This window comes from Chiloscyllium plagiosum, unplaced genomic scaffold (genome assembly GCF_037043375.1).
Source record: "Chiloscyllium plagiosum isolate Xiang-an unplaced genomic scaffold, Cpla_swu_hap1 HiC_scaffold_35, whole genome shotgun sequence".
NCBI classification, from domain to species: domain Eukaryota; kingdom Metazoa; phylum Chordata; class Chondrichthyes; order Orectolobiformes; family Hemiscylliidae; genus Chiloscyllium; species Chiloscyllium plagiosum.
In genome coordinates, this window is record NW_028270173.1 from 59825276 (window position 1) to 59843747 (window position 18472).

Genomic DNA, 18472 nt, shown 5'->3' on the forward strand with positions numbered 1-18472 from the left:
ATTATATTTCATCTGTCATGCATTTTACCTACTCATTCAACTTGTCACAATGAAGCATCTCTGTATTCTTCTCACAGTTCACCCAACCACCAAGCTTTGTGTCATTTGCAAATTTGGCGATATTACATTATCGGATCCTGGAGACTTATCAGCCTTATATCCCGTGAATTTCCCTAACATCATTTACGTATTAATGCTGATTTATTTCAGTTCCTCCTTCTATGCAATATAATAATCAATGTCATTGTGAGCTGGGAGACTGTCTCGATTAGTGGGTTTATAATTTCAAGTTCATAGGAAGCGGAACCTTCCATAAAAAAAATCCTATTTACAGGGGCGCACAGCCGTTTCCAGCGCCGTCTTCGTGAAGCCGCTCGAGCTCGCGCGCTTTCAAATTTAAACTGCCGAACGCTCGGGTGCCAACTGTCGCTGTGTGGATAGGAACTACAATGCCCGTCAGGCACCGCGGGCAGTTTTTCCCTGATTATATATTGCAGACCCTCTCTGTTCAGACGCGGGTCCCATATGCACTATGGGTAATGTAGTTCGGAGCGGGGTTGTGAGCGGTTTGGATGAATTGAGCTGAGTCCCTGTGGAGATTTTAAACAACCTCAGCGAAGAGGGAGCTTTCTGGGCTTGGGGCTGCAATTCAGTCATGTTTGAGGAGGTGACCTGTCCCTCCCTCCATCAAACACAGGAAGACGCTGCCAGAGAAAATATCTTCAACATTCTCTCATCAAATGTGAGTTTTTTTTCTCTGAAATGTCCGAGATATTTCTGGAGATGTTGGGTTTCACAAGATTTAGACAGACCTGATAAATGTTGACATCTGTTGTTCTGTTATAGATATTACTGTCCCAAAATGAAACATTCTAACATTAATTACAGGAACATTTTGTCAATAAGGATTTGAAATTTTTAGTTCTGTACGTGGGACGACTTGTGAGGTAAGTTATTGATCTTGGTGTCCAAGGAACAGTAACAACGCAGAGACCAAATTGGCTGAGTCATTAAAAAAAGAGATTAACGGCCAATAAACATGTTTTAAGCCGAAGGAAGGTTTGTAGAGTGTTCCCCAGGGATTGATATTAGGTTTTGCTTTTCCTGCTATGTGAGAAATAAAACTCACAGTATAATAAATTTCAGTCCGAGTCAAAATCTGAAGCAGCGAATTTTATTGGAACCTTCTTGCAAGAAGGGGTAGTCAGTGGGCACACACATTCAGGGATTGCTTTACAATTTATACAGTTTTAATTTTTAGTACTCCCCGTTTACCTCACAGGCCTTCATACCTATCAAGCTCCCTTATTGTGTTCTGCCACTACCCAGCTGCGCTCCGCCCTTATTACTTACCCCCTTCTCCAAGTTGGTGACCCTCCCCTCTGTAAGTGCTGACATAATGGAGATTTTATTAAACTTGGATCTTGATGTTCTTTTCACTTTATCTGTTTGCTTGTAACATCTTCCATTGTTCATAGGTACATTCCATTCCTGAATATACATCTTAACAATGTGTCTTTTCTTGTCTAGTTTATGCGTTTCAGCTCTCAGCTATTTTGCTGAGACTGTAAATTTTTAAACTATCATGATGAAAGAAATTATTTGCTAGAATAATTATGCACAAAAGTTAGTACCCAATTATCTACAATTATACACTAAAGTTAGTAACTATTTACCTATATCGCACAATTATACACAAAAGTTAGTACTCAATTATACGACACGACCAGCTATCCTTAATAGCCACACACGCAGATGACAGGCAACATGAGTTCGACTGGGAAAACACTACTATTTTAGGACCAGCCAAACAGAGAACAGCCAGGGAATTCCGAGAGGCATGGCACTCATCCACAGATTCTATCAACAAACACACCGACCTGGACCCAATATACTGGCCACTGCAGTGGACAGCTAGAACTGACAACCGGAAGCGGCAGAGACAAACCACTATAAATGCCGGAGGAAACAACACAGAAGCGCTTCACAGGAGGCTCCCAAGCACTGAGGATGTCACCTAGACAGGGAATGAAACGTCTGCAACACAAATTCCCAGCTCGGCGAACAGAACCACAACAACGAGCACCCGAGCTACAAATCTTCTCACAAACTTTGAACTCAATTATACTTGCAGAAGTACCACTGTTTTACCTATATCCCACAATTTCTCCCCTTTCTTTTTATTATCTTTTGTTATCTTCTACATTTTTTTACTATGTTGCTCCCAAACTGACCAACATTTTTCCCGAAATTTCATCCATTCTGGAATTCTTCCCGGGGTCACTTATTCCCTCATTGTTCAACAGGTAGAGCCCTTCCCCCGGATTGTTCTTTAAAGGCATTTGTGTGGCTAAAGTTGTTTCAATCAATCTTAGAATTAACCCCCCGTGTGCAGGGTACGATACAGCATCCTAGTGCGATTAGTCCTCCCACCACTACGATCAAAGAGGTAAGGACTGAAATCACTACACCCTTCCATTTTCCAAACCATGATTCTCGCCACCCAGTGAATGATGTGCTGATTCTTGAATTTTCAGCTAGTTCTTCGGCTAGTGTTGTTAGACCTTGCAGAGCTCGAGTAATAGACCCATTTGGGGCTGTGTTATTTGGAATAAAGGTACAACAGCTCCCTCCTAACATTACACACACTCCCTCTTTTTCTGCCAGGATCATATCTCGGGCCATTCTATTCTCCCATGCCATTCGGCTGGTTGCATCAAGTTGTTCGGCTATACCTTTAATTGCATCTCTAGTGTGATTGATAAACCTTTGCTGATTATAGAAAATATAATTTATCCAATCCACATTTTTGTTAACTGTTAGCCACCAAAAGAGAGTTGATTCAAAGCCTGCCGTGATATGGTTACGAGCCTTGAACTCATCATGTACCCCTCTTGGGACTCCTATAGAGTCTAGATATACCTGATCATCAAACGAAGTACCCAATAGTGATCTCTTACTTCGTCCCCTTCCTTTACTATCTCTTTCTTTTCAAATGCCAGGGTGAACGGAATTGCCAGTTGTACAATTACACACATGCCCCTCCAATCTAGAGGTAGGGTGGGTCTCTATATTTTCTCTCCGCAGTACCACCACAGATCCGCTTGGGGAATCCTTAATGCTGAGTAGTACCCTCCCTTTTCCGTCACGTACTCAATCTCAGTACATGATTTCAGCTCCCCCAAATATCTGGACCGATCTGTTCCTCACCTATTTACACACAATCTGTGATTTCTGACCATGACCGAAAACATGGGGGGCATCTTCAAGCCTTCCTTCTTTAGAGGAGGGAACTTTAATAGAAGGGCATACAATCTTTATTACTCCATGCAGTCTCATCCTGATACAGGGCTATCATGCATGTCATGCTCCTCCTGTTTCGCTTCCCCCTGAACGGAAAGGGGACTACTTGGGCCATTGGTCTCCCAGAGGCACATGCATAACAATTGCTTTTATTCAAACTTTTCACAGTGTACTTTACCCATTCAACCCAGGCATTTGTACCCCCATATCCCGTTTCTACTTCAATGGTCTGCTTTAAGTCCTTTACCTCTACTATCTTTATCACCTTAGGGTTAGAGTAAGGGATTTTACTATTCCTTTCTCCTACTCGGGTTCTGCCTTTCACCTGTATTTTAAAACAACATCCCAGGAAATTCTTCCCGTCTGCTTTCATCTCTATCCCAAGGATTTGGTTTAATTGGACCTGATCGTTTTCTCCCCCTAAAACTGCTTCATACTATGAAGTTTTCTTTATTATTAAATATATTGGGTTACACTTTTTATCGGGACAGTCAAGAGCTGACCGGAAGGGGTCTCGGTGTACTGTAACGAGTGGATTAATCAAGAGGTCACCCCTGAGGCCTTCCTGCCTCTGCCATTCTTTACATTCTTTATTCCGAAGATATCTCTTACACTTTTCTCTCTGGGACATTTTCTTCCCGCTAGTCTTATCCCATGCCACACCCCTCCCCCTCTGGAATTCTTTCATAAAATCTAAGATGTATCTCTGAGTTACTGTACTGCCTTTGATTTATTACATCTCCACAATCCACCAGGCTGCAGGCATCTGTTTCTATGACTTGTGGATTTGTACTTTCAGGAACCGTTATCACTGAGTAAGATGACATCACCGTAATCTGACAGAGTCCTAAGACTAGAAAAGCTAATATAATGTACCTAAACGTTTTTCCCATTCTGTAGTGGTATGGAGGTACTGAGAGACTTAACATACAGTACTGCAGAAACTATCCCACGCTTACGCTGCTACCATATAATCAGGAGAGACTTCACATACAGTATTACAGAAACTATCCTGCGCTAACGCCACTACCGTATAGTCAGTTATTTAAAGTCTTTTCAACTTAAGTTTAAGTACTTCTTTTGTCAATTCAGCTGTTCAGACTTCTGTCTCAACTGGAGATTCCACTGGCCCTTTGATCCGAGTGTAGTGAGTCCAGCCTTTCTCTGCCGTTCTTATTGCTGTTTCAGTGGTTAGGAGTGCTTGGTCCAGCCCCTCCCAGTCTGGTTGCAATTTGGCCTCAGTCCAATATTTGACTCGGACCCAATCCCCCGGTTGGAGCGGATGGACGGTGAATTCAGGGGATGGAGTCTGTTTTCTGGGAAAAGACAAAGACAAGTCCAGCATATACTTCTTCAAGAACAGATCTTTAGTCTCCAGGGTCGGCAATTCCCCTTTTGTTCCCAGATCGGGCAGGCCAAACAATATCTTATAAGGGGACAGCCCCATATCTTTCCTTGGGGCCGTTCGCACTCGCAAAAGGGCTATAGGTAAACACTTAGTCCAAGGGAGTCTGGTTTCTATTACTAATTTTGATAACTGCTTCTTGAGTTCATTCTCTCAACCTTTCCTGATGAAGTGCCAAGGAGTGTGGAACTCCCAGGAGATTCCTAATCCCTCCATTACCCCCTGGAGTACCCTGGAGGTAATATGAGTTCCCTGATCTGAATCTATGCATTCCACTATACCGTATCTAGGGATTAATTGTTCGGGTATTATCTTGGACACCCCACTTGCAGTGGCAGTGGCTAAAGGGTATGCTTCCACCCATCCATTTAGGTGATCAACCATTATCAGCATATACCTCAGTCTGCCCACTCGGGGTAATTAGGTATAATCTACTCGAATACTCTGAAATGGTCTTAGCCCAGGTTCTCTCCCTCCTAGGACTTGTTTCCTTAACACCTCCTTGTTTTTTTTTAACATGTTATACATCCCTCGCATATCTGTTTGGCTATCGTATATATCCCTTTGCATCCATATTTTCTTAAGACTAAATCACAAATTGCTTGCACTCCCCAGTGACTCCCCTGGTGTAAGACAGCCATAATTTCTCACATCATCATTTTATTCAAAATTTCCCTCCCATCGGGTAACATCCAGCACCCATCCGCTGTCTTTGCAGCTCCTAAGTCTTTTAGTTCCTTTTCCTCCTTTGCAGTAAACAACGGGGTACCCTGAAGATCTGGAATTGCAGATATTAGGGAGTGTATCACTGCTCCTTGTGGATTTAGGGCCGCTTCTTTAGCGACCTCATCGGCCAATTTATTTCCCCTTGTTTCCGGGTCATTCCCCTTCTGATGTCAGTTTATATGAACTATCGATATTTCTCTCGGGAGTAACAAAGATTCCAGCACTTGTTTTATCGATTCCTCGTGTGCTAGTCCATTTCCTCTGCTACTTATCAGTCCTCTCTCTTGCCAAATTTTTCCAAAGGTATGTACCACTCCAAATGCATATTTGGAGTCTGTATATATCATTCCTTCTTTGACTTCTAAGTTTCTGAGAGCTCTTTCTAGGGCATAGAGTTCACAAGTTTGGGCTGACCAGCCATTGGGCGGTCTTACAGCCTCAATAACGCTTCCCTCTATCCCATCTACTACAGCATATCCATTGTGCCTTTTACCTCTCCCCGCCACAGAAATGCAGCTGGATTCAAACAATTGTCTGTGACTAATACAAGATCATCCTTCTCTATTAATACTCTCTCATATTTCAAGATCCTAGAGTCTTTGAGCCATCGTCCTGCTTTCTGTGCAATTTGTTCTGTACCTGATGTGGGATGCTGACTATTTAAGGCTTCCCCAAAAGTAAGTTTTCGACTCTCTTCTACCAAGAAGGCTGTTGCTACCACTGCCTGCACGCACTCTGGCCAGTAATGTAGCTTTCAGTTCTTTAATTTAAAATGAATTGATGCAGTCATGTTTTAAATTAACCATGAATCAATATGACAGGTCACTGAGAATGCGTGAAGGAATCCTGCCAATTAATATTGATTCAGGCTAACACAATTGATTTATTATAAATATTAATTATTAATTATATATATTATATAATTCAGGGTGAAAACGCAACAAGTGACAAAAACATTTTAAAAACTGTAATTGCGCAGTTCTGTTTGTTTACCAATCACTTGTGACTTCTCATTCTGTTTCTGTAATTGTTTTGCTCGAGCACATTCATTTTTAAGAACCTCAACAGATTTCATAGCACCATTTGCAGCTAATTCAACCCTCAATTTAGTGGCAGTATCTTATCATGAGCGTAAAACTGATTCTTTGTGCCTCTCATCACAAAACTGTCGCCATAATCCAATTGACTCTTTTGCTCCCACTCCCTTCGGCTTAAAATTTAAGAATGACCTTGCTACCCCTGTATCGACTAGGAAAACTACGTCCTCTTTGTAAGGTCCCACCTTTAAATTTATCAAGGGTTCCTGGTGGGTCCCTGGAGGCAGGATCCCCTGACACCCCTATTCTTCATCAAGGTTCATAAACAGTACTGCTTTGCTTCCTTTTTCAGATCTGGACACTCTCTCTTAAAGTGACCTGTCTTTCCACAGTAATAATGTCCCGCCTGTGGGGATTTCCACTTTGATCCTTGTTCCTGTCTACCAGACCCCTTAACATCTCCTTCCTTATTTCCCTTATTTTCAACATGCTGCCCGCTACCATTCCGATTTCCTTCTCCGCTTAGGTTTGTCCTTTTCTTCATTATCTCATCAACCATGGCTATCATTATTTTTGCCTTTCGTTTCTGGTTTTCATGTTACGTTTCCAGATCAATTGCTGAGCCGATTTAACCAATTGAACAGCTTTAGGGTCACCTAATGGCCATTCCTCATCACCCAATGTTTTGTTCAGACCTTGATTCTTTTTAAGAAATATTGCAATATTTCTTGATCCCTGTAACCTCAAATACCAGGACCCTCTTTCTCCTTGTAATCTCAAATACAATTTATCAATTTATGCTTGTCTAAAGCCTGTTCCTAACTATACATTTTGGAATCTTATTTGTAAATATATATTTATATATTATAAATTCATATATTCAGTGTTTAATATTTAAAATGTAAAATGCATACAGTTCCCAACTTTGAAATCCACTATAATTACCCGTTTTAGTCCCTTGATTTAAATCCAAAATTAGTTTTCTTAAGTAGTCCTGACCAGTCATTGCTCAATTACAATGCTATAGGTCGTGTTTGGCCATGATTTAGTTACGAAGTGTACCCTCAGTAGCTCTTTAGCTACTTCTGACACGAAGCATAATCTGATTCCCCCTGACTGTAAGGTTGTTTTCCATTGACATATAAATTCAAATATTTACAAACCCAGTCTTCGTCCGACCCGTACTTTGGCCAAAAGACGGCAGGATGAAGAATGGATTCCTCAGTGCATACAAAGCAACAATATTTAATCTTCTTTTTCCTATCTTTTCCCCTTGTACAAGTATTATTTTTCCAATTCTACAACATCCTGCCCAACGGACTTTCTGGAGGTATGTTGTCAGGGACCCCACCTCTGTTTCCATTTTCTTTTTCCGGAGGCTTTTTCCTTACACATATTGAGTTCCTTCGTTAGTCCCTTATTAACTACTAGAACTCAATCCCAGCCACCAAGGCAGTACTTAAAAGTTAATTTTCTTACCTTGGTCTGTGCACAGAGTTGCCTGGCTCCCTGTGCCTACTTAAACCTTTCGCCTGGTTCAGATAGACTCTTATCAGATCTCGATCAGACAACCAGAGGGGGGAACCCACTGCCGAGGAACACGGGACTGTTCTAAAAAGAACGGGACGTGTCTTCCCAGCCGTTGACGGTGCTTTACCCTGCCGGTGATGAAGGACATCCCGGACGAAGCCCCCAAATTGTGAGAAATAAAACTCACAGTATAATAAATTTCAGTCCGAGTCAAAATCTGAAGCAGCGAATTTTATTGAAACATTCTTGCAAGAAGGGGTGACCAGTGGGCACACACATTCAGGGATTGCTTTACAATTTATACAGTTTTAATTTTTGGTACTCCCCGTTTACCTCACAGGCCTTCATACCTATCAATCTCCCTTATTGTGTTCTGCCACTACCCAGCTGCGTTCCGCCCTTATTACTTCCCCACTTCTCCAAGTTGGTGACATAAGGGCGATTTTGCTAAACTTGGATCTTGATGTTCTTTTCACTTTATCTGTTTGCTTGTACATCTTCCATTGTTCATAGGTACATTCCATTCCTGAATATACATTTTAACAATGTGTCTTTTCTCGTCTAGTTGATGCGTTTCAGCTCTCTTAGCTATTTTGCTGAGTCTGTAAATTATCTAAACTATCATGATGAAAGAAATTATTTGCTAGAATAATTATGAACTAAAGTTAGTACCCAATTATCCACAGTTATACACTAAAGTTAGTAATTATTTACCTATATCCCACATGCTATATTAATGAGCTGGATCTTGGTGTGCAGTTCAGTTTGGAGATGACGCAAAACTTGGAAGAATTGTAATGTGCGAGAAGTGTTGTGGCTACTTCTATTAATTAATTACTAGAGATCGAGTACAGGTTTACAATTATTTTATTGAAGCAATGCTGGGAGAGCTCCAACTCAATTAAACTGATGTACAACTCTGAAGGCGCAGGGGAAAATCTTATAGCACTCATTTGGTCACATCAGCTCATTATTCAACTTCCAATATTGCTTCATACAAACATAAAAAGAATCACAACTATCCATTCTAGATAATTGATTAATGTTGTTAACATCTCCTTCACCCAGTCAGGACACATTTCATTTTATTTTTGTTAAAAATCACACAACACCACGTTATAGTCCAACAGGTTTATTTGGAAGCACTAGCTTTCGGAGCGCTGCTCCTTCATCAGGTGGTTATAGCTTATTTTCGATATTGTAGTTTCAGTGGCTGCTTCCCCTTTACTCATTTTGTTATGTTGCCTTCTATTGTTGCTTACATTCCTGCTGACAGACTCATTTCTAAGATGTTTAACATCTGTTGTTTTCTCTAATCTGAAAATCTTTGTATAACCCTAACAGGTTAAAAATATAAATTCACTCTATCAGATAGACAGTGTAGAATTCCAAAACGATGTAGACAGGTTAATGGGTGGGCAAATCTGGAGTTCCAAAGCAGAGGAGTGTGAAGTTGTGCACTTTGATTGGGAAGAACATAGAATTGTAACCCCTGTTTTATGTTGTATTTCAAAGGGCATGCAAGAACACAAGGATCTGGATGTTTATGTGGATAGATCATTGAATGTGGTTGGATTGCTGCAGAACATGAAGTACGTATGTAATATCCCTATAAAAGCAAGGAGTTAATGTTGAACTTGTAGAAGATACTATATAGATCTCAACTGAAATATTGTATATAGTTGTGGTTGCCACATTGTAGGATGAATGTGAACTCATTGGAGAGAGCGCAGAAGTGATTTACATGAATGGCTCCTGGAATGAGAAACACTGCCTGGCAGTCTGGTGGGAGGTAAATTCTACAGAAGTATTCAAGAGGGCATTGGATAATTATGTGCATAAAAATAACATGCAAGGGTATGGAGTAAAATGTGAGAGATTAACACAAGTTTATGATGCTCATTTGAAGAACTGGTGCAGCCACATTCTGCTGAATGGCTCTTTCTTGACCAATACTCTGTGAGATCTGCTCTAATGATCATTGTAATGTGCAAGGTATTGACACAGCTCTTACTCATACATAGTCAACATCTATTTTTGTCCCACCAGATAAATTACATCTCCATGTTAGTGGCTCATTAAAAACCAGTAATCTGTTGATGAGGTTTTATGGTCAATTTCGAGAGTGTGGTGCTGGAAAAGCACAGCAGGTCAGGCGGCATCCGAGGAGCAGGGGAATTGACTTTTCAGACATAAGCCCTTCATCAGGAAACATCTATTCTCCTGCTCCTTGGATGTTGCCTGACCTGTTGTGCTTTTCCAGCATCACATTCTGGACTCTGATTTTCAGCATCTGCAGTCCTCACTTTCTCCTCCTTTATGGTCAATGTGTCCTTTCTCAGTAATTTTAGCAGCAAGGTGAAGGGTTCAAGCTGCGGATTTGGACCTGAATCCCTGGTTGGTTTGATCTCCAGGTACAGAGCATAGTAGGAAGGAGTGTACCCAATTCTGGATTTTACATCTCAGAGTTGTGGACAATGCATACACTCTTACACAGTTCATAGAGAAAGATTAGGAGAAAGTGAGGACTGCAGATACTGGAGATCAGTCAAAGTGTGGTGCTGGAAAAGCACAGCAGGTCAGGCAACATCCGAGAAGAAGGAGAATTGATGTTTCCTGATGAAGGGCTTATGCCTGAAATGTCAACTCTCCTGCTCCTTGGTTGCTGTCTGACCTGATGTGCTTTTCCAGTGCTACACTTTCTGACTCTGACTCTTCAGCATCTGCAGTCCTCATTTTCTCCAAATCATTTTGAAGGGGAAGGGAAAATTTTTGACAGAATCATGGGGAAAGGAGACAGTGCGTACTTTTGTGGATCACATGGTTAAAGTTTTGGGTATTTGTTGAGGATGGGAGTGGTCTGGCAGGGACTTATAGAGTCATAGAGATGTACAGCACGGAAACAGACCCTTCGGTCCAACCCGTCCATGCCGACCAGATATCCCAAACCAATCTAGTCCCACCTGCCAGCACCCGGCCCATATTCCTCCAAACCCTTCCTATTCATATACCCATCTAAATGCCTCTTAAATGTTGTACCAGCCTCCACCACATCCTCTGGCAGCTCATTCCATACACGTACCACCCTCTGCATGAAAAAGTTGCCCTTTAGGTCTCTTTTATATCTTTCCCCTCTCACCCTAAACCTATACCCTCTAGTTCTGGACTCCCTGACCCCAGGGAAAAGACTGTCTATTTATCCTATCCATGCCCCTCATAAGTTTGCAATAAGGTCACCCCTCAGCCTCTGACACTTCAGGGAAAACAGCCCCAGCCTGTTCAGCCTCTTCCTGTAACTCAGATCCTCCAATCCTGGCAACATCCTTGTAAATCCTTGGGTCCAACTCGCCCATGCCAACCTGATACCCCAACCCAATCTAGTCCTACTTGCTAGCACCTGGCCCATATCCCTCAATCCTTCCTATTCATATACACATCCAAATGCCTTTTAAATCTTGCAATTATACCAGCCTCCACCACTTCCCCTGGCAGCTCATTCCATACACCTACCATCCTCTAAGTCAAAACTTTACCCCTTAGGTCGCTTTTATATCTTTGACCCTCTCACCCTAAACCTATGCCCTCTAGTTCTGGGCCACCGGACCCCAGGGAAAAGACTTTGTCTATTCATCCTATCCATTCCCCTCATGATTTTATAAACCTCTATAAAGTCACCCCTCAGCCTCCGATGCTCCAGAGAAAACAGCTCCAGCCTGTTCAGCCTCTCCCTGTAGCTCAAATCCTCCAAAACTGGCAACATCCTTGTAAATCTTTTCTGAACCCTTTCAGGTTTCATAACATCTTTCCGATAGGAAGGAGACCAGAATGGCACACAATATTCCAACAGTTGCCTAACCAATGTCCTGTACAGCCGCAACATGACCTCCCAACTCCTGTACTCAATACTCTGACCAATAAAGGAAAGCATACCAAACTTCTGGCAATGGCAAGGCGTGACCTCTCAGAGTTATCTATAGGAGGCATCTGGGTAATCCATAGGAGAGACTTCGGGTGGTTTTAAGTCAAAGAGGGTGATCTACAGGAGTCACAGTATATCAACTGTCAGAGTCAGCACAATGTATGGGGTCACTGGGTGCAATGTATAGGGGTCACTAAGTGCAGTGGATTAGAGGACACAACTGTTCAGCTAAGTTCTTCAATGCACAGCCTCGTAAATTGAGATGCCAGATCAGAAGAGATTGGCAAACTTTTTTCTGTCATTAGAATTGAGAATAAGCTTGTTAAAACTAATTCACAAAAACTCATCATGAGTTAAACCTTAAGCATAAAAGTGTATATCAATCCTGACCAAAATCAGAGGCCAAAAATAATTATTCACATTAAAAATAACAGAATGTGAATAATACACAACAATAGTTCTCCATGAGTCAAAAAGTGTGGCGCTGGAAATGCACAGCAGATCAGACAGCAACCGAGGAGCAGGAGAGTTGACATTTCGGGCATAAGCCCTTCATCAGGAAATGTCAATTCTCCTGCTCCTCAGATGCTCCTGACCTGCTGTGCTTCTTTAGCGCTAAACTTTTTGACCCTTCAGAATGATTGTTTTCTCTGAGCTGATTTCCTGAACTGATACACTTTGTTCAAGTCAGTAATTTGTTTTGATCCTTCATTACTCCACTGATTGCATGAAAATGTGTTCAAATGATTATCCAATCAGAGTACTGAAAGATGAACCAATCAAGGAATTGAAAAGATGTCCAATATCAAATTAAGTTTGGGAATGAAATGTGGTCAATGTTTATACAAAACCAGTAATTCTGGCAAGAATTTCAGTTATTTGTAATAATGTATTCATAGAATCACAGAGATGTGCAGCACAGTAACAGACCCGCATGTCCAACTCATCCATGCCAACCAGATGTCCTAAATTGATCTATTCCTATTTGCCAGCATTTGGACCATATTCCTCAAAAGCCTTCCTATTCAAATACCCATCCAGATGTCTTTTAAATATCGTAATTGTACCAGTCTTTGGCAGCTACATTCCATTCATACACCACCCTCTGTGTGAAGAAGTTGCCCCTTAGGTCCCTTGCCCCAGCCTATTCAGCCTCTCCTAGGAGAAAGTGAGGACTGCAGATGCTGGAGATCAGAGCTGAAAATGTGTTGCTGGAAAAGCGCAACAGGTCAGGCAGCATCCCTAAAGTTCAAACCCTCTAACCTCGGCAACATCCCTGTAAATCTTTTCTGAACCCGTTCAAGTTTCACAACATCCTTCCTATAGCAGGGAGACCAGAATTGAACACTGTATTCCAAAAATGGTCTATCCAATGTTCTGTACAGCTAAAATATGACCTCCCACTCCTATACTCAATGCACTGACCAATAAAGGCGATCATACCAAACATCTTCCCTATCCACCTGCAAATCCACTTTCAAGGAACTATGAACCTGCACTCCAGGGTGTCTTTGTTCAACACACTCCCTCAGACCTTACCAATAAATGTATAAGTCTTGCCTGATTTGCCTTTCCAAAAAGCAGCACCTCACATTTATCTAAATTAAACTCCATCTGCCACTCCTCGGCCCATCTGATCAAGATCCTGTTGTATTATGAGGTAATCTTCTTTGCTGTCCATTACACCTCCAATATTTGGTGTAACCTGCAAACTTTATACTAACCTATGTTCACATCCAATCATTTGTATAAATGACAAAAAGCAGTGGACATTTATGACAGTTTACAATGCCTCATGCAGAAGTGGAACAGCAATGGATTTGCAGGGATCTTGATAGATACTCTATGCATTTAACAATCAATATGGCTATGATGGATATTTATAGACACAACTAACATAATCTGGTTGAAACTGTATCAATTCATTAATTTATTAAGGCTTGTAGGCAGTAATCTGGAGCTTCAGCGATGTTGGATCATTGTAATTGCAGGTTTCATGCCAGTATTCACTACCACCCACATGTTTATCATCTTAACTTGGCTCCCAACAACATGGTTAAATGAAAAACCTGTGATTACTTTCTACAGTTGTTTTCTGTGATTGTTTTCTGATGACCATGGAGTGAAAGTATAAAGGTTTGAGGCTCCCGGTTTGAATACATCTCCCTAAATGGTATTGAAGATTCTGGCCTCGATTTACTCCTTAAGCCAGTTAATATTAGAGATCTAAGTTGTACTGTTCCTTGGTACAATTCTCAAATCATTTGTGTCCCTCATGAAGCTTTCTGCTTGCTATTCCTTCAGGGCTAATTTTCTGATTTGTCCAGGGGTGAATGGCAATGACTTGACTGAAAAGGGGAGAGGTTGTAAGAGAAACTCCATGAAGCTGACATCCTAACATCTGCAGAATTTTTTATTTTGATGTGATTTCCTCAGATGTTTTTGCCGTGAGGTCAATGTTCAAGTCACAGTCACTCCTTAAGTATTGGTATTGCCTTGAGCAGGGAGTTACTCCCTGATTCCAATTGCCACTCCCTGCTTCACAGTCTCATTCCCCAGTCAGAATCAATATATTGTCTGGAGAGTGACTGCCATGTAGATTATGACTTTTATGTCCTTATGGAGTTGATAGTTAATGAAGATTTGTCTACCTGTATACCCTGTGCTGACAGATTCACCTTTTCTGAGCTCATCCTGGCAGCATTTGAGGAGGAGAAGGTCACATCCCCACGTTGGTGCTACAATTGGTGCTCTTTGTTTAAATTGCTTAATGAGGACCAAAAAGGATAGTTCCAAGTGTGCAATGATAGAACTACAGTTTCATCAGAAACAAGCTCTGACTATCACTAACTACCCTCATCCGTTGTGAGCGTCCCCCTCCACAGCACTTTCCTCGTAATAACAGCAGCAATGGCCCTATCCCCTACTCCCGAATTCAATGGGTCAACAGCGTAACTAACTGTCATTTTATTGTCTCAAAATTGGTCACCCTGGAGTGTTATGGACCAGGCTAGACACCCTCAAAATATTTTAAGCAGGTAGCCTAGACCTGAACTTTTTCTTATTGTAAAGGTAAATGTGAAGTGGCTGTTCCAAGCGTGATGCAACTGGTCAAACTACTTGGCTTCAAACAAAATAATTTAGTTAAACACTACAGTTGAAGCATGAACAAAAGAAACTGGAATTTAGAATAACTTAACAATTGGAAAACTTAACTGACTTGATACAGAAATTAACTAATTAACTATTCCAATATAGTAACATCCCTTAAACATACCCTTTGGGAAAAGGGTAAATTCAATCACAGATTCTTGCAGGCAGGGGGGATCTTCTTCCAGAGAAATTCAGAAGAAATTCAAATGAATTTGTTGCTGAAGTTTGCAACTCCTTTAGACTCTTACATCTTGTGACTGCCCCAGCGAATACAAGCTAGAAAAAACCTGAACTGGGAGAATTGACCACTCCCCTTCCATTGTTAAACTACACGCCTCAGTATCTCTGCCTTTACGGCCTCTCTTCAAAAGAACAAGGACAAAATAACCTTTTTAAAGTGACAGCATTGTCACAGGAGTCAGTCTCCAAGTCACAGTTACTTCCTAACTAAAGAGTCTCCTCTCGGCATCATATTACTCGCTGAGCAATGTGCTGTTCCCAGAGCACAATCATTCCACAAATCAGTGTCACTCCCTGAGGAACATTGCTTTTCAAGCATTGGCTCAATCTCCTTTTCTAGTCATCTCTCTGCTCCTATGTCCCTCCCTCCTATGTTTCCTTCTTCGCAAAAGAAATCTTCTCAAAACTCGCTTCCCTGTTCTCAGCTAATCCCATTATGGCACAGCAACACTGCCTTGTCTGCTGAGGATTTTCCTCTCTTCTGACTTGCTGTTAAACCCATCCCACACTGATGTTGTCAGTTTGAAATCCTCTGAAGATGAAGAACAATATTCTCACACTAGAAATCTCTGTCAAACATTTACCAAGGGAACTGTCATAGAGGTGGCAGCAAGTGAGGATTTATTCAGGTGGGCCAATGTCAAGTTTAAATATCCACCTCATCTGCTGCTCAATGTCACCTCCATTTCTCTGGTCAGTTCCGAACGCTTCTGGAAACTGGCGTTACACCAGAAATATTTGGATTGACAATGAGAGGTGTCAATCAGAGAGCCCACCCATTCTGCCCATTCTCTCCTCTTCCTCTTCCAGAGCTGGTTCACTTCCTATAGGGACTGAAAACCAAGTGAGGAGATGGCGAGTGAACAGCAGCGTTTATACAAATTGTATCCCATAATATCCACACCAATCTTCAGGCAGTTTGACTATCCTGTGCGCAGTCAGGGGTGGAAATGTCCCTTATTTGTGTGAGAGGATCCAGCTGAGAGAGCTGTTTACTCGGTGATTTGTGCTGAACTGTTTGAATGGAGCTGTTTGTTTAATATTGATTATGTTTATTGGAAGCATTTCCCTCTGATTTCCAGCTGGGTTTTGTGGATTGCTCATTCTTGAATATAAGAAGGTGAGATGTAATTATCGGGGATGTGCAGAGTGAGGATTCTTACTGATTTATCTTACTGAGTTCTCTGTTTATGTTTGGAGTTGATTTATTATCCTGGGTACTGCTAATTGGCGAATGAATTGTGGATGGTGTAGAAGAGAATGGGGAGAGTGGGTGTGCTCTCTGATTGACATCTCTCACACCCAATCGAAATATTCCTGGAGCAGTATGAGATTCCCGAAGCTTGGGAAACTGACCAGTGAAATGTCGGTGACGTTGAGCATGATGTGCTAGGATGCGCGCCGCTCCATCAATCCATAGAAAACTCAACACTGTCCAGGTCAAAGAAATCTGCTTAATTGTGTTATGGACAAGACTAAACCCCCTCAAAATATATTCAGAAGATAGTCTAGACCCTATTTGCTTCTTATGTTCAAGGTAAGTGTAAGATTTTGTGTTCTGGATGCAATTTGATTGGTCAAATTACCAGGCTTCAAATGAACACACTATTCATATACTATAAGTAAAATACAGGCAAAAAGAAATTAAATAAAAGAATTGGCTTTACTGGAACTATCAAATTGCTTAACAAAACAATATATATTAACTACTACTAATTAACTGCTCCAATATTGTAACATCCCATAAACACACCCTTGGCAAAGGCAAATTCAGTGAAATAGGTTGTCTCACATGCAATTCCAGCAGCAGGAAGAAATCTCCAGCTTTTAAATATAACAGAGAGAGTAATAAGAGTTTCCACATTCCGCATCAAGACCCAGCAACTACTGAAAGCAAAAACTAAAACAAATCTTGGTTCTGTGGGAGCTTGACTCCATCCATTGAGACTGCTTCAATTGTTCCAACTTAAAATAAAACAAGGCATCACAAGCTATTTACTTTATCGGATTCAAATAGACAGCTTATTACCTGTCTTCAAAAAAAAAAAGCCTGGTTAAAATACACCTCTTAAAGCCATAGTATTGTCACAACTGGCATTCTATCCACTACCTTGAACATTCAGTTCTTACACCACTGCCACACTGCTTTGAAAATACCTTATAAACCTATGAATTCTATGATTTAGAAGGACAAGGAATAGCAATGATTGGTTGGGATATGGAGTTTAGGCCAAAGTCAGAACAATCAAGAACATATTGACTACTACGGCAGATTAGTCATAGAGGTGGACAGCATGGAAACACGCCCTTTGTCCCAACTTGCCCATGCCTCCCAGTTTTCACAATTCAAACTAGTTCCATTTGCCTGTGTTTGATCCATATCCCTCCATACCTATCCCATTCTTGTACTTGTCTAAATGTTTCTTAAATGATAAAATTATACTCGCTTCTACTACTACCTCTAGCAGCCCATTCCAGACACTCATCACCCTCTATGTGAAAAAATTGCCCTGTGTACCCTTTTATATCTCTCCCTACTCACCTTAAACCTAAGCCCTCTAGTTTTAGACTCCTATGATGGGGAAAAACTTGTGGCTATCTACCTTATCGATGCTCCTCATGATTTTATATACTTCTATAACATCACCCCTCAGTTTCCCATGCTCCAGGAAAAAAAGTACTAGCATATACAAACTCTCCTTATAACTCAAACCTTCCAGTCCAGGTAGCATCCTAGTAAATCTTGTCTGCATTCTTTCTAGTTTAATAATATCCTTTCTATAGTGGGGCAACAAGAACTACACGCTGTACTCCAAATGTGGCTTCACCAATGTCTTTTATAGCTGCATCAAGACATCCCAACTCCTGGACTCAGTGCTCTGACTGATGAAAGCAAGCATGCTGAAAGCTGCCTTCATTACCCTGTCCACCTGTGACTCCATTTTTAAGGAGCTATGAACCTGAACCCACAGATCTGTTCTATAATGCTGCCAAGGGTCCGACCATTGACTGTGTAAGTCTTGCCTTACCAAAATGCAACATCTAAATCAAGCGGGGCGGTTTGGTTGATTGGTGCGGGTGTCTCGGAGATGTTCCCTAAAGCGCTCCGCTAAACCGCCCCGTGGCCCAACATTTCAACTCCCCCTCCCACTCTGCCGA

The 18472-nt window shown here is 41.4% G+C and overlaps 1 protein-coding gene across 6 annotated transcripts in view; it reads left to right on the forward strand.

Moving 5' to 3' along the window:
• Positions 1 to 322: 322 nt before the first annotated feature.
• Positions 323 to 18472, forward strand: part of LOC122541203 (uncharacterized) — a 66558-nt gene continuing 48408 nt past the window's right edge. Inside the window, exons 1-2 of one of the 6 annotated variants that reach the window (XR_015752915.1) lie at positions 323 to 742; positions 9517 to 9593. The gene's annotated coding sequence lies outside the window, so the exon portion shown is untranslated. Of the gene's footprint in view, positions 743 to 9516; positions 9594 to 16163; positions 16851 to 18140; positions 18327 to 18472 lie in introns of those variants that run through there. The other 5 variants (XM_087978728.1, XM_087978726.1, XM_087978727.1 and 2 more) reach the window with 5 other exon arrangements.